Source organism: Rhineura floridana, chromosome 10 (genome assembly GCF_030035675.1).
Source record: "Rhineura floridana isolate rRhiFlo1 chromosome 10, rRhiFlo1.hap2, whole genome shotgun sequence".
NCBI classification, from domain to species: Eukaryota; Metazoa; Chordata; class Lepidosauria; order Squamata; family Rhineuridae; genus Rhineura; species Rhineura floridana.
In genome coordinates, this window is record NC_084489.1 from 34,670,017 (window position 1) to 34,686,563 (window position 16,547).

Consider the following 16,547-nt stretch of genomic DNA (forward strand, 5'->3'; position numbering starts at 1 on the left):
GGCCTTTGTGAAATAACTGTGAAATAACCTTCCCTTAGAATAGGGATAGCTAATGTAGTGCCCTCTAAATGATCTTGGACTAAAACTCTGTTTACTCCTAGTCAGCATGGCCAATGGCCAGGGAATATGGGAGTTATACTCCAAGAACATCTAGAGGGCATCATGTTGGCTACCTAGAGATACAGAGGGCACCTACAGTAATGGTTTTCTGCTTGCTGTTTAAAACATACCTATTTACAAGAGCATTTCTGAGCACTGATTTTTAGTACTGGCTCAAATTAGAAATTTTGGATATCTGTGGCATTTGTGGGAGGCTTGTTTTAGTATTTAGTAATCTGTGGACTGCCTTGTTAGTTTATATGAAAATCTGTCTAGAAATGTTTTAATAAATAAATAAATGAAAAGCTAGCAGCCTTTAGAATTAACTTGTATTAGGTTAATTAAGGAAGTTCTACTTTCAGGTAGTTAAAAAGTCAGTTTTAAAGAGAAATAAAATATATAATTATAAAAACAGATAAAACCATTACCAGAGCTTGGAAGATTACTTTTTAAAAAATAATAAATTACAGTTACAATTACATGGCCCCAAAAGTAGTAAGTACCGTTACAATTACAGTTGCTCTGAAAGTAACTGATTACTTTACTTTTTCTCAAAAATAATCACTACAATTACTTTTCAGTTACTTTAAAAAAAATACCTAGAAGGTGCTGGCCTTGGCTGCTACACATCTAAGTAGCCTAAAATAACATTAAAAATAATTTAAACCCACCCATACAGAGGAAGTAGAATAATTTTTTTTATCCATAAGATAGCAATGGTGGTCACTCCACTGGTAAGGGAGGTGGGGAGGGAGGCAGAGGCCACTACTCAGATCTTTGCATGTCAAACCAAGTGCCACCCCCCCACCCAGCCAGCAAGAATAATCTCTCTCACTTAATCACCTCCCAGACCCTGCCCTGCCACCAACTAAGGGACACTCACCCAAGCAAACATTTCCCCCTGAGATGCAAATGTTAAAATACTGCAAATGCAGCACAGTAGCCAGAGAGGGTGGTGGAGGCTACTTTGTGTGCCAAGTGCACACATAGTATTCACACACATACACACGTTGTCATCTTTCACCTCCACAGTTCATTATCTCCATTCTGCTGCTGCCTCCTTCTCCTTTATCCATGTTCTTGCCCTCCGGCTCCTTTTTCCCTCCACTCCATTCTTCTCCACCACCGTCATCCATTTTTTGAAACAATTGTTTTCTCCACTGCACCCCGTTGCACTCTCCAGATACTCCCTCATCACCTCCTACCCAACCTCAGAGCATGAGGGAAGAGCGATGCTGCACAGAAGCCCGGTTTGAGGCACATGATTTTCATCCACAAATCAGAGGAGCAGAAGACTTCCCCTGCATCCCCCCAAGTAATGCTCAAAAGTAATGCTGAAAACATTACAATTACTCCACAAAAGTAATAAAATTACTCCTAGTTCTATTACAATCAACATGTAAATGAATTACCCACTCATTCCTCAAAAAAGTAATGAATTACAAGTAATTTGTTACTTGTAACTAATTACTTGCAAGCTCTGCTTGTTATACAGTTTTCAGAATAACCATTTACCAATACTTCTCACCATCTCTTACTTTATAAAAGTCAAGACATCATAGGTATGCCTGGATACCCAGAAAAGAGAAGATAGTCAGTTTATGAATTAAAGCTGTTTCCACAGAAACCCTCTGTTATCACTTCCACTGCTCAAAAAATCTCTGTAAATTAGGCCACCGTAGGTTAAAACTCATTATGTTATTTAATTTTTTTTAAATAGTCCCTGGACTTTTCTGAAGCCATAAAGAAGAGGGTGATTGTATGTATGTGCAGAAGGCTATGGAGCTTTGCAGCAATGAGTGGAGAGGGAGCTTTGAGGACTAAATTGTTTGAGCCCGGAGCAGACAGAGGGCATTTTTTAAGGAGGGGGAGAGAGGTAAACTCAAAAGGATGATTTTTAAAACTTTTAATTAGTTAATTAACTAGTTAATTCCCATGACTACTGGAAGCCACTGAAAGCCTTAATCCCCATGAATTTGCCTAATCTCTTTTTAAAGTCTTCTAAATTGGTAGCCACCTCATCTTTCTTGTAGTAGCAAATTCCATAGTTTAACTATGTGCTACATGTAGAATTACTTTCTCTTGGGTGTCCTGAATCTCCTAGCTTCGATGTCATTAGGTGACCCTGAGAGATGTCATTAGGTGAGAAAGAAAAAAGTCTCTATCCATGTATTCACACCATACATCATTTAATAAACTTCCCTGGTGTCCTGCCTTATTCACCCTTATCTGAAAAAAAAACTCCAAATATATTTTTTCCATGTAGAGAAGTTGTTCCAGTCCCCTGATCATTTTGATTGCCCTTTTATGCACCTTTTCCAACATGTCCTGGAAAGTTCGCATGTGCGTTCCTTTGTATTTTCTCCTATGAAGGGATTTCCACATAAAAAAGAAGCAGATAATACCTAATAGGCTTGAACATGATCCATGACTGAATCCCATTATCCACCTAATACATAGAGATAAACAGCCACAGCTAATGAAGTAGTTCAATAGTGGGAGCTACTAACCACTGCTTGTGGGATAACCAAGAGGAGAGGGGAGTGTTGATCCTTACTTGTAACCATTGTGGGGCAGTGGTGGAGGCAGAAGGCACCTCAGTCAGCACTGTGCAAATGCTCACTGGCTAGTTGCTCCATCTGCAGCCTGCACCTTTGCCAAGGGTGACTAGACAGCAGGGCCGGTTCTAAAGGGCAGCCAGGTGGGGCACTAGCCCGATGGCCCCTGGAGCTACAGGGGCGCCCTCAGCCACCCCTCTGCTCCCCTTCCATGATCCATGCCCCCCACGCCCCCCACACCCCCACCTACCTGTCTGCTGTCTTTTACCATTGCCCTTAATGACGATGGCGGCCGTGGTTTCCCTAAGGTACTGAAGCCCCTGCCGCCATCTTAGTTGATGGCAGAGATGCACGCATGTAGCACGCATGTGGGCCATCAACAAAGATGGCGGCGGAGGTGTCATCCCCTTAGGGAATCTGCCGCCACCATCTTCATTAAGGGCAATGGTAAAAGACAGCAGACAGGTAGGTGGGGGCATGGGGGGCACATGCGTGTGCACACACACACACGCCAGGGCCCAGGGCAAGCTGATGCCCAAGGGCCCCGGCATTCCTGGAGGCGGCCCTGCTAGTCAGTCAGAAACTACAAACTTGCATGGCCCTAACTGAGGCTTCCCTGCCTCTAAGATGACACCTCTTTTTGTTGTAAGTAGGAATAGGAACTCACATCAATCATCTCACAGTTACCAGTTCATAAATTGCCTCACCAGCCAATACTGAATATAAGCACATACAATTGCCCAGATTTCTGCTATAAAATAATAATAAAATAAAATTTTATTTGTTAGTCGTCTATCTGTCCGAGCTAACGGACACTCTAGGCGACGTACAAAATACAAATTACAATATACAAAGCAATATACAAACAACAAGCCACAAACATCAATTAATCTAAAACCATCCTTCAATTAATACATCATAAAACTAGTCCACCCCAGAAATCCCATAGGCCTGCCTGAATAGCCAGGTCTTTAAGGCTCGGAGAAAACCCGTCAGGGAGGAGGCATGTCGAAGGTCAAAAGGAAGCAAGTTCCAGAGGGTGGGGGCCACAATCGAAAATGACCTCTCTCTGGTCCGCACCAGCCTAGCTGTTTTGACGGGTGGGACCGAGAGAAGGTCTTGTGAGGCTGATTTTGTCTGGTGGCATGATTGGTGATACTGGAGGCGTTCCTTCAGATAAACTGGGCCGAAACCGTATAGGGTTTTAAAGGTCAACACCAACACCTTGAATTGGGCCCAGTAAACAACTGGTAACCAGTGTAGGTCTACCAACACTGGGGTGATATGATCCCGGCGACGGCTCTGCTTTATCAAGCGTGCCGCCACATTCTGTACCAGCTGCAATTTCCGGACCGTTTTCAAGGGTAACCCCACGTAGAGCGCATTACAGTAGTCTAAACGAGAGGAGACCAGGGCATGTATCACTCGTGGGAGCAGATGTACAGGAAGGTAGGGTCGCAGCCTCTGTATCAGATGTAATTGATACCAAGCTGCCCGGCTCACTGCCGAGACCTGAGCCTCCATGGACAGCTGGGAGTCGAGAATGACCCATAGGCTGCGGACCTGGTCCTTCAGGGGTAATCTCACCCCATTAAGCACCAAGTCAAAATCTCCCAACCTTCTCTTATCACCCACAAGCAACACCTCGGTCTTGTCTATGCTGCTATGCTGCAGATACATACAAAAGGCTCACAATTTCAATCTTCTAGGTAATGGGTCATGTCAGAGTAGTCAATGTAGTGTTTTCCAGATGTTGTTGGACTACAACTCCCATCATCCCAAACCATTGGCCATTCTGGCTGGGGCTGATGGGAGTTGTAGCCCAATAGTATCTGGAGGGTACCATTTTGTCTACCCCTGGGTTATAGATATCAGGTTTATGTGGAATTATAGACATGATGATATGTACACACAAACCCCTTTGTGAGCACAGGCTTCTTCTTGCAAGCATAGCAGCTACTGCAGATAGAAACAACAGAGATAGGTTTATGCAAAGTTCACTGCACTTAATAACCCAATGATTGGTATCAATAGTTGCTTAAACCAGCCAAAAATAGAACCATTTGCCACAGATGTGTCTAAAACTACTGATCAAACTGTGCACATTTTACACCAAACCCAGCAGTGAGTCTAGCATGAGAGGAGCACATACAGTTTATGAATGCATTGTTACCAAGAAAAGGCAAAGGAGTTTCTTTGAGAAATACTTTAATTATGTTCACAGAGTCTGTGTCGTATGTCTAAATAACGTTTCTGATGTTTTGCCTCATTTTCTGATTTCTGCAAGGTTCTCCTGGGACATTAAAATAACTCATTTGTTATACCACAGTTATAATAATCTGCTAGTATTTCCCATTCTAAATCCTGACATTCTACAGCTACCATTATTAGCAGAACTAAATTACTTAATGGTTAGCATGATAGCAATGCTTCTGAATATCAGTTAAGCATGCTATCCATCCTATTTCATTTAATATTTTAGATAATCTAGCAGTCTCATTGTAAGATGGATAAGGCAAAAATGCATGCAATTCTGACCTTAAACTCTAAAGTTTCTGTTTTTTCATCACTTCTTTTGAGATGTCTAATATTTCTGTTTTCTGTGAATAAATAATTTTTCTCCTTTTAATTCCATAACCTCTTCAGAGCAGTTAAAATTATGTTAAAAAACTCATTAACTTTGACGAGATATTGATGATGCCAGCAGTTAATTATAAGCCAGCTGGTGTTATGGCAAAAATTAAAAAGTTAGACATTAGAAGTTTGTTTTTAAAAAAGTAGAACCCATGCTATTGCTTTGGTAGGCAGTAACAACCAGGCTTGCTTGCTTTAATCCTGCAGTGACTTGATAATACATTTAACATTAACCAGAATATTCTCAGCAAGTTCCCTCCCATGCCAGGAAACAGTAAAAGTATGTGAGTAAATTAGTTCATTAGAATAATTTATTTATTTATTTATTTTATTTAGTTTAATTTATATACCGCCAAATTTATATATTTGGGAGGAGGGTAAAAGTCAGAGAAATAGTTATGGAACTTAATTTTTGCATATAGGTAAAGTAATAAAGAAAAATGAAAAAATGAGAGCCAATGTGGTGTAGTGGTTAAAGTGTTGGGCTACGACCTGGGAGACCAGAGTTCGAATCCACACACAGCCATGCAGTTCACTGGGTGACCTTGGGCCAGTCACTGCCTCTCAGCCTCAGAGGGAGGCAATGGTAAACTACCTCTGAATACCGCTTACCATGAAAACTCTATTCATACGGTCGCCATAAGTCGGAATTGACTTGAAGGCAGTTTATTTCCATTTTCATTAGTGGGATTTATAAGTAATAATATTAGGTTATAAATCCCACTAATACCAGTTGTGTTTTGACCAGTACAGCTACCTCTTCATATTTTCGATGGTATTATTCTTACAGTAATACTTATTTTTCTCATAGTTCCAATACTCCTGAAACAGAAAATAAGGGAAGTAACAGAGAAGACACAGATATTTTGTGTGAGAGAGGGCAATCTTGACTCATAAGGTCACAAACATCCTTGGCGGATTTCAGTTTGAGAGGGGAAAGTGGGGTTACTGACCTTTGAATGTGGTTACTTAGCTTTAATCTGTGTAGTACAGTGTTGCCTTTTTGCCTCTATGCATACTGGTACTGTGCTGTTCTTATATTTTACTTATAAAAATAAATATATAATATACAATGGATGTGTCAGGACAGAACAATCTACCATACATTATATCACTATGCTCATCATGTAATTCTGTGTTTCTATGGATATGCTTTAATTTGAATTCCTGCATTGAGCAGGGGGTTGGACTCGATGGCCTTATAGGCCCCTTCCAACTCTACCATTATATGAATAAACATCAAAGTAACACTATGAACTTCACAAGAAAGGGAAGGGATTTTGAAACTTTCCTGTACACCAATGATGGAATACATCACCAAGTAAAAGGCACCAGCAGCTTCACCTTATATTGACTGTGGAAGTGATACACACGTAAGGTAGATGCAGCAACTGCTGTGGCAACTATGTTCATCAGCAGATAGAAATATAGAAGTGCAGTTTACTGCATCATTTATCTAAGGGCCTCAAAGATACCATTTGATTTCAAAGGGCAGCGATTGTTTTCGTGAAGATGAAGTTGATGTAAATGCAGAGAAGAAGAAACTGGTTCAGTTCAGAAGAATATATGGAATTGCAACCATGCAGATAAAAGACTCCACCAAGATTGACACTGAGAGGCACAATGATAAGTGCAAGCAAGAAGTTCTTTCATGTGATTACGGTGGGTTTTTTTATTTAGATGCCACGGAAGCAATATCACTGTCACTGCTGTCCCAGATTCAATACTAGTAAAATGACGCCAGGCTCAACGCCACTCACAGCCATCAGATAAAACAGGGGGAAAATAAGCTTGGTGACAGAGCACAAGATTTGCACAGAGAAAGGGCCCAAGTTCAATTCCTGGCATCTCCAATCAGAAGAATCATGTAGTAGGTAAATGAAAAAGATCTTTGCCTGAGTCCCTGGAGAGCTATAGCCAGAGTAGGGAAACTGAGCTAGTTTCACATGGTATAAGACAGCTTCCTGTGTTTCTAATATTCTTTTGATCAGCTTTGTGATTTCATAGAAAGAAACAATAAACACCATATTCTTTTATCAATCATTGCCAAAATGAACCAATTTCTTACAGCTGGTCACAGTACATTTCATCTTATGGACAAGTGAGGAAACATAAATTGCAAGAATGCTATGGTGATACCACCACCTTACCAGGCAAGATGAGCAGTCTGTCTTGTTGCAAGTAGCAAAATCCTTACTAATGTGGCATGAAAGAGAGAAACAGTAAATCTATTGAAGATTACCAAAAGACTGCTGCTGTGAATGATATCTGGTCAGCAATACTGATCGGTGATGAATATCCATCACATGAAGAAATGTGGACTGTTGGCAATGACCGCTTCTGACACACAATTGGCAATGAAAGAGTAGTGATGAAAGATAAACATGATGATGTTGTTAAATGAAAGCACAAACGTAACACTAATCAACGTTCAGTAACATCAACTTACCCAAATTAATTCTTATCTCCATTAAAAATTGGGATTTCAGTGTTGTGGCATAGGTGGTTTGGTTCAAGATAGCTAATGGGTGTGCTTCACAACCTTGGTATGTGGTCAGGTAGTGATGAAATGAGGAAACATGAGCTGTTGATGCTCATCAGTGCCTGAGTTACTGTCTAACCAGAGCCTTTAGATATTTCATTCAGACACAAATGTTTGCACTTTAGATGGTCTGGGAACATTTCAAGCTGCAGTAACTGTTCAGTATATCAGACCAGGAACTACTATGAACATTGTGGAGAATACTGTATGACCCATTATAATCTAACGGATAAATCATCAGCAAGTACAGTTAAAATTTTATACAATTATTGGAAACTAATAATATACTTGAATGCTGTTACAAAACAAAACTTGGAAATGCTTCATGGGATCTCACCACTGGAGAACCAGTAGTTGTGTGCCTGCCTCTGTGTTCTAGTTGGAGTAGCAACAAATTCAATCCAGCCACCTTATGTTACAAGTTGAATTTTGGTTCCTTTCACTAATGTAGATTAATGTAAATATATTGTTTGAAACACCAGTGGGAATGATTGAATTTTTTTAGTAAATGTTATTTGTACTTTACCTCTATGCAAATTAGCAGCTTGATAACAATGACTTTAACCTTTTCACAATATGAATGGATTAATTCTTCTGGGGATCAAAATGTGGCTTGTTTATTGAAAGTTCAAATGAAAACACAGCGGGAATAGAGGTGACCTGAGATAGATGGAGCTTAAGACACTATAGTGTGATCTGCATTTTGTTGGAATCTGAAGAATTTTGGGACCAGTTCACATGGCTAGCCATCTGAAAGCATTGTTGACTTATGGTATGTTTGAGCCCGAGTGAGTATCCACTACCTTATTGGTAGTGTAACATGTGTCTCAGGTATACAACGTTGTTAATCTATGATCCTTCCATTCGATTTCATAATATTCTGTTACTTCCTGTCTCCATATGGGTTTACCAGAACTTAATTTCTTCCCTGGAGAGCCTTTGCCCCCACACCCGCCAAAGAAGACTCGTGAGACGTGGCATTGGTTTAAATGTTATATTTATTAAATATAACATAATCTGAATCCAAATTCAAACATATCCAATCATAATTAATAACTGCTTATAACCCCTGGGCAGGTGAGGAATCGCACTATTCTGGTGGGGATTGAATCCCCCCAGTCTCCTGGGCATGTATCACAGCTGGTAGCTGTGGGCTCTGATGCAAGGATATGGGCCAAGACTACCTCCTTGCCCAGTGAACCTTAGGAGCGGTCTGCCATGCGCATCCTGGCCCCGCTGTACCCGCGTTCACCCCAATGCACATGACAATCCACAGGGGCACCCACCAGTTATCCGCAGACCGAAGTCCTGCAAGATTCCTGAGGGGTGTCCTTACCCAAAATTGCCTCAGGATACCTACCTCTCTCTCCATCAAATTCCTCACCTGCCCAAACTCAATGCCAAAACTGGCGGTCACCACACCACTCCCTGAAAGCCAAACGAATTATCCCCACAGTATAAAGTAGGCAAAACGTGAAGGGCTCCTAAAAGCGGGGCCCAACTAAAAAATTCCTACTCGGCCCCACTGGCGACCGGCAAAGCCCATACTGCCATAGGGAGGGAGGGCGGGTGCGAACGAACACGAGGAGAAGAGTTAGGGAGGGGGAGCAGCATTAAATACTACCGCTCCCCTCCCCCTCCCATTGAGGCGTGACATGGCCTCACCCTACTCCCTCACCCAATTGGGAGTAGACCTCCCGAGCCTTCTCACTCATATGGGGTGAAAGCAAACATGCCCCCACCTTAAGGTGGGAATGTCATTGTTGGTACCCCCGCTATCTGAGATAAGGCAGCTGGCTATCACAGTGACAGCCTTGTCAGTGATGGCACCCATTCATGCTAGGAAGCTTTAACTAGGGGCTATCTTATTGTACTTTCAGAGCCAGCTAAAGACCTTTTTATTTTTCCAAGCTTTTGATTTTCCCCCAAACAATTTCAGTCCTGCTGACCCGCTTTTGCTGTTTTTTAATTTTGCAGCTTTTCACTTTAAATGTTTTCCTGTAAAAAAAATCTGAAACCATCCCAGGAATATGATTGAAGGGTGGCATAAAAATACTTAAATAAATAAATACATTTGGCTTTCCCTCCTGGGGGGGGGGGATGCTGATGAACTGCAAGAAGAGGACAAGCACCTTGTGAATCTAACCCAGACAATCTGTAGAAAGGATGGTAAATGTGACAATGACAGAGTCAGAAGGGAAAGTGAGAACATTCCTGTTGCTAACACAGAAGATTACACTGCTGGGCAAAACCTGCTTACTAGGACAGTGCTCTGCCTTGTTCTTCCTTCTCAAACACAGAAGCCCACTGCCGGCGCTAATCCTAGCTATTCTATAAAAGCACATAACACCTGTGTGTCAGAGACTTAAAGATGTTTGTTATCTGCTGCTGATCTATTTGGAGAATGTGCTAACTGTCAGTTTCTTGATGTATGGTGGGTTGGCGAGGATGGTGGGGGGAGTGACTGACTGATTCCACAGCAGAAGTCTTCTTTAGTTTCCTCTGGGCATTTACTCCTTCAGTCAAAGGCAGTCCTGACCCCACAATATTTTGGGTAGTAACATCAAAGATTGAAAACTTAATCCTTTTTTTTTTTGTAAACCTGACAGGCTGCAGTATCCATTTACCTGTATAATATTTTTTAGCACCCACCAATTCTGGCAACTTAAGTATTTTTAAGACATGAGTGTCTAATATACCAACAAATAATGACAACCAGCTCATCACGGAAAGGAGGATTTTTTATTTTAGTTTAGTTTTGGCATAAGCACAGTAATACATGCCGACATTGTAAGAGCAGTCCTTTCTGTCAATCAGCTGAATTCACTTTAAGCTTCTGACACACAAGTCACATTGAGAGGGTTATGCATTTCACAAGTGGATTTATATAGCAAAACAAAAGAATTCTAGCATTAGTCTGTATTTGTATTTCTGCACTGACGTGTTTTGATATAAACTCCATACAATCCTAACTAAAAAGTACATACAGTTGGGGAACAAACTGCCACTTACTCTTCTATTCTTCGTAAAAATGCCAGAGTTTTTTCACTTCTTGGAGAATCAAAGGCCTTATCTTCAAAAGCATAAAGAGCTTCCTCTCTCAAAAGCAACACAAATCTCTACAAGACCTTTCTGCTATTCCTACATCCTTCAATTTCTTTACTACCCCATCTACACATTGAAAAGGCTTTAAAATGTAGTTTGCCATTATATTGAAAATAAACCACATAATTCAACACGCACTTCTGTACCCATGCAGGTGTCTCTATGTCAGGGGTGAGGAACCTTTTGCAGCTGGGGGCCACATTCCCTCATGGGGAGCCTTCCAAGGGCCAAAGCAATGGATGTAGCCTGTGTGCTATAGGCTGCATTACATTACAGCCATGCAGATGTCAGAGGTTTCCATTCACATATACACCCCTCCAACCTCCATCCAGGCGAACAAGAGGCATCATCACCGTTCACGGACACATTCCAGCCAAAAACACTTGAGAAGGATGCAGAGCAGGACTGGAGAAGGGGCATGGCCTGGTGAGAGCAAAGGCCAGATAGCAGTGGCTGCTGGTGTCTCCATGTCAGCTGAAGCACCTTGGAGAGTTCCTTGAAAGTTTGCACTAAAACCCAGAGTGGATTCCACAGCCCTACTGACATGGAGCCATCAGCCACCACTGCCAGACAGTGAGCCCTGGAAGATGGCATTTGGACTCTGGGCCTGAGGTTCCACACCCCTGCTGTGTGTTTCCCACTGTGGAATTAATTAACTGTCCCTTTAAGGGGGGCAGTTTAGTTTGGGAAAATTGCTGGAGGGACAGTTGTTAACCCCCTTCCCTTCTAGTGCCACAGCCCAAATGAAATTGCTACACAAGGTTTTGTCTGGCTTAGTCCTCCTTTTAGTGAATGTTGCAGATGTTACCAGGAAAAGCTGTTAGCCCTCTGAAGACCACATCAGTTATGGTCTCTCTGTTTTTAAAATATTCTTCAAAGGATGTGATTTCCATGAATTTGGCCATTTGCAGATGCATTAGGCAGAGTAAAATGGCTGCCTCAGGCAGCTATTGTGGGAATCCTAAAAGGAGAGCAAATTTTAAAGCACTTAATTCATTATTATAGTTCTGCTTATGGGATTTTCTGCCTCCTATTTCAAAATAACTTGGCCAGGTTTAGGTCCTATGCATTTTGGCTGGGGGAAGTTCAACCTCAGGCAGTAAAATGCCAACTCTGTGTCTCCTTTTGCATATCTAAGGAACCCAAACCTTAATTTTCCAGGTGATCCCATTTCATTTCCAAACCGATAGGCACCCAAGTTAAAGGAAATTATACGCCTCTGAAAAATGCTTGACATACCTCCTAGAAGTTTGTTGCCTAATGTAAGGTACAATTCTGAAATATCTTCAAAAGCTAGGTTGAGCTAATTTTCAGTGACGTAGCTTCATTCATCTGTTGCAGTGAAAAAGTCAACAAAGATTCTTTTCCTCTTTAAGGTGCCACCAGGGTCTTTGTTGTTTTTATGTTGAACGCATGGCCAGCTCTGCTGTAAGGCAGAGGGAGGCAGCTGCCTCTGGCAGTTGATTTTGGGTGCTTTGAAAATGGGAACAAATTGTGAGGTACTTTATTATTGTTGTATTGTTACTCCCAGGTTGGAGGAGAGAAGTGCTTGTGGGATTTTCTGCCTCAGGTGCCAAAATAACTCAGCTAGCCGTAGGCATTATGCACCTTCCCTAGAGGGTGGGGGCACCATTTGCTACTCTGCCATGATTGAATGAGGACATGATAAGTTGTGATTGAGCTCATTATAGAGTACATATTTGGATTGTACAAGGCTACAGGTTCAGTCTCTGGCATGAAAGATTCCAGATAGCAGAGTTATGCAAGACATCTGCCCGAGACTCTGGAGAGTCCTTGCCACTCAGAGTACTGGGCTAGATGGGCCACTCAGCTGGCTCAGTACAACACACCAACTTGTGTGATATGGAGAAGAGGCCAGTAGTTCAATGCATGAAACTCCACTTCAATGTTTTTTTAAAAAATACCCTGGCAATTAGTCCTGAATCTCCTTTAATTAAAATTGGAAAAGGAATTATATGGCAATGTGGGTCAAACGGAAAGGATCTCTCCTGTACCTCTGATTTCCTCCAATAAATCATATTTGGCTTTTATGAACACATTTTCACTTCTGGGTTTTTGGCCAATATAGCTGTCACTGATGATCATCAAAGATCATCCTTTTAGGTTGTATCCAATGGTTATGTGAGCAGAAGGCATCTTGTGAAACCAATCCTTCTTCCCCCAACAACTCCCATATTCTCTGAAATGCCTGTCCAGAGGGAGGCTCTCCTGAAAAATGTGGGCTAAGTCAAATGTAAGGAGGAAATCACCAGGAATTGGGTGGAGGGATCTTGCACCAGCAAGAAGGGCCACAGTTCAGTGGTAGAGCATCTGCCTTGCTTGTAAAAGCTCCCAAGTTCAACCCCTGGCACCACCAGGTAGAATTGGGAATGTCTCCTGTCTGAAACCCTGGAGAGCTGCTGCCAATCAGTGTAGACAGTGCTGAGCTAGATGGACCAATGATCTGACTCAACATAAGGCAGCTTCCTATGTTCCAGGGCACAAAGTTTCTTCACTAGATTTCAGGCAGTTCTCCCCTTCCACTGCAGCTCCATATGACACAACCCCTCCACTCTTCAGGATGGTCCACTGACCCTCTTGAGAGGCTCCTTAGGGGATATAAGGCCCTACAGAGAGGAAGAGAGGAAGAGGAATTAGCTGCACAAGCCACTGGTCACTTGTACAACCACAGGATACAACCTCTTGTTTAGCATTTTGTAAGTGAAAGGGGACAAGGAGAAGTTATCCGATCTCTCTCAAAAGTTGACTACGGATAGAAAAAAAATGATCAAATCTTTCAGAAGAGCAGAAAATCAAGGCCACCAACTGCACTTAATATTCAAATACATAGGAGCAACATGGTAGCACAGTTTCTAAAATATGTTTCATATAGCAAATTCTTATTGGATTATGCAGTCTGTGAATTGTTGAAGTATGAAATGTATTCAGTGGCTTATTCCTTATTTCAGTAGCAGTTATTAAAATGGTCTGGTTTCATTTAGCATCCAGTTCTGTAGTTCAGGTCAGTGAGTTTAATTAGGAGAAAAGGAAAATAAATACATTTTATAAATGTCCGAATTGAAATGGACTGGTTTCTCAGAACAAATCATTGGTTTCAGTGAAAAGCTAGTAGACGTAGTGAAAATCTACTGCCTTGAAAGAGAATCTACTCATTACCATAACAGTACAGTCTTGAGTATGCATGGATTGTTTTCCACTGGGGACATATTGGATTCATTTGTTCAAAGCATCTTTATCCATGCAGTAAAAATGTATAGGTTAGAAGAATTAAAGAGGCATGGTGATGGCTGGCTTGAAGAGCTATAATTCCTATTAAAACTGATTGAATTGATTTAACACTGATAGATTTCCAAGTTCTTAAGTAACACATACCTTTCTTATGAAAACAACTGTCAAGAAGACTGTTAAGGATGTTGCACATATGATGTGTGTCATCATAGATTTCTACTCTACAAGCATATAATTCAAGGGCATTTAATTTTCAGCACAAAGGGCAAACAAGTTATGTGGGTGACTTTTCTCACATAGCGTTAATCCACATGAACTTGGCTTGAAATGTGTGTATGCAGTAGGCAAATCCCACAGAAGTTATAGTTCAAAGGATTATATGCTGGGGGCCATTCCTTTCAATCTAGCATGCACCTCTATGGTAAATTGGGTGGAAAGCTGTGTCTTTGAAATGACTAGGGTTCCACTAAACTGGAAGCAATGGAAAAGGGAGAAAATATGAGTAGTACTTGGCATGCTCATTCTAGTGCATGTCACCTTTAATAACAGGAGTCTAACATGGTGGGAAATGGGATAGAGGACAGACTGGATGAAAAGTGAAGAGCAGCAGTTGGAATGGGCTGTAAATGTAGTAGTTAAGAGAGGTATACACACTTACTTGCCCTTGCTCAGTCCCAGGGCTGGCCCAAGAAATTTTGCTACCTGAGGCAAAGGGCAAGTTACTGCCCTTCCCATTTTATGTACCAAAGCCTATCAGAGTGGCAGTTGAATCTTACTTCAACACTGGCAATGGAAGAGCATCCTCCAGCACACCTGATGGAAGCTGGGTCATTGCGGGAGCACAAAACAGGCCACATGTCACACATGGCTCTATCCTCAAGCAGAAGGGAATGGTTGCTGGGCTCAAGAGGAGGGACTGTCGGGCTCCTGCTGCTCCCCTTCTTACCCAGGGCCCAACCAGCTCTACCCAAGTGAAACCAAGTGAAACCAACTTCAGCACAGACATTTTGTTGCAAATAGGTTGCAACTAGAGATGGGCAAATTGATCCGTTTTTTGTTTCTTTCCGTTTCTCATTTTGAAAATGTAAAATGTACTGCCTTCAAGTTGATTCCGACTTATAGCGACCCTATGAATAGGGTTTTCTTCAGGCTAAGAGTCAGTGAGTGGCCCAAGGTCACCAAGTGAGCTTCATGGCTATGTGGGGATTTGAACCCTGGTCTCCCAGGTCATAGTCCAGCACTTTAACCACTACACCACACTGTCTTGAATACAGTCTTAAATTCAATTGTCCACATTTTCACATCAGTTTGTGTGTGTGTTTGTACATTCTCTTGAAAATTCATTATCATTGTAATGTGAATTTCTCCTGTTTTACACATTTTGTATGCAATTTGGCCTAATATACACATTTTTTGCAAAGTAATTTTCCCTAATATAATGCATTTTTGTTTGTGATTTTCACTAGTAACTACATTTTTATGCATACTTTACCTTAGTATATTCATTTTTGTATGCATTATTTGGTTGGAGAACGGCACTGTAAAATTCAGAGAAGTGCAAATTTCAAAGAATGGCTGTGTTTCAGTTTGCATATTATTTTGGAAAGTGCAAATTAGGTAGGTTCAACTTTAAATGTGGTCTGAATTCAATTTCTCCCCCATCCCTAGCTGAAACCAAATGCATTTGTTACAGATCTACAAACAAACAAATATACCTAACACTAGGTTGAGGGCATTGTGGGAAAGTTAAAAAGACAGCCTCCACTAATAAGGACCCCATGAGAGTACAACAAACGTCTGCATACAGAGAGTATAAAAATATACATACATATGCCTTGGCTCCCCATCTCTTCTGCTTATCATAATTGTAGATATTTTGCTAAGTTCTACTGATAAAAGGTCCATATTAGTTCAGAATTAATGTTATTAAACCAAACAGGGAGCTGTCATTGTTCAAACACTGCAAAGATGTCCATCTTCTGTATAAGTGACAGCAATCTCTTTTACATGTCTGTGCAGTAAAGCCTGTTGGCGGATGTGGGAAGGAATAGACTACAATATTTTCTCTTTGCAAATGCGTATTTAATTCATGGGTGTTTCTTATGTTGCACAATAGAGCTCCTGTTCAATTGCTATTATAACAGCACCATTTAAAAAAATATATTCTTTTGCATACCTTTTGCAACTTCTGGCTTCTGTGGATGCCTTCATGATCAGAAGCTCCCTAAGAGACTCTGAAAGGCATTTGTTTTGGTTTGCCCATATAGAATATGTCAGTAATTTTATTATTTCACTTGTCCTGCTGACTAACACAGCTACCCATTCCTGTTTAAAAAAAACAATACACAATACATAGGCTT

General features: G+C 41.3%; 1 protein-coding gene across 1 annotated transcript in view; it reads left to right on the forward strand.

Annotated features, from left to right (window-relative positions):
• The window catches only part of TBC1D5 (TBC1 domain family member 5), a 741,088-nt gene that overhangs the window by 117,656 nt on the left and 606,885 nt on the right, over positions 1–16,547 (forward strand). The window lies entirely within an intron of this gene.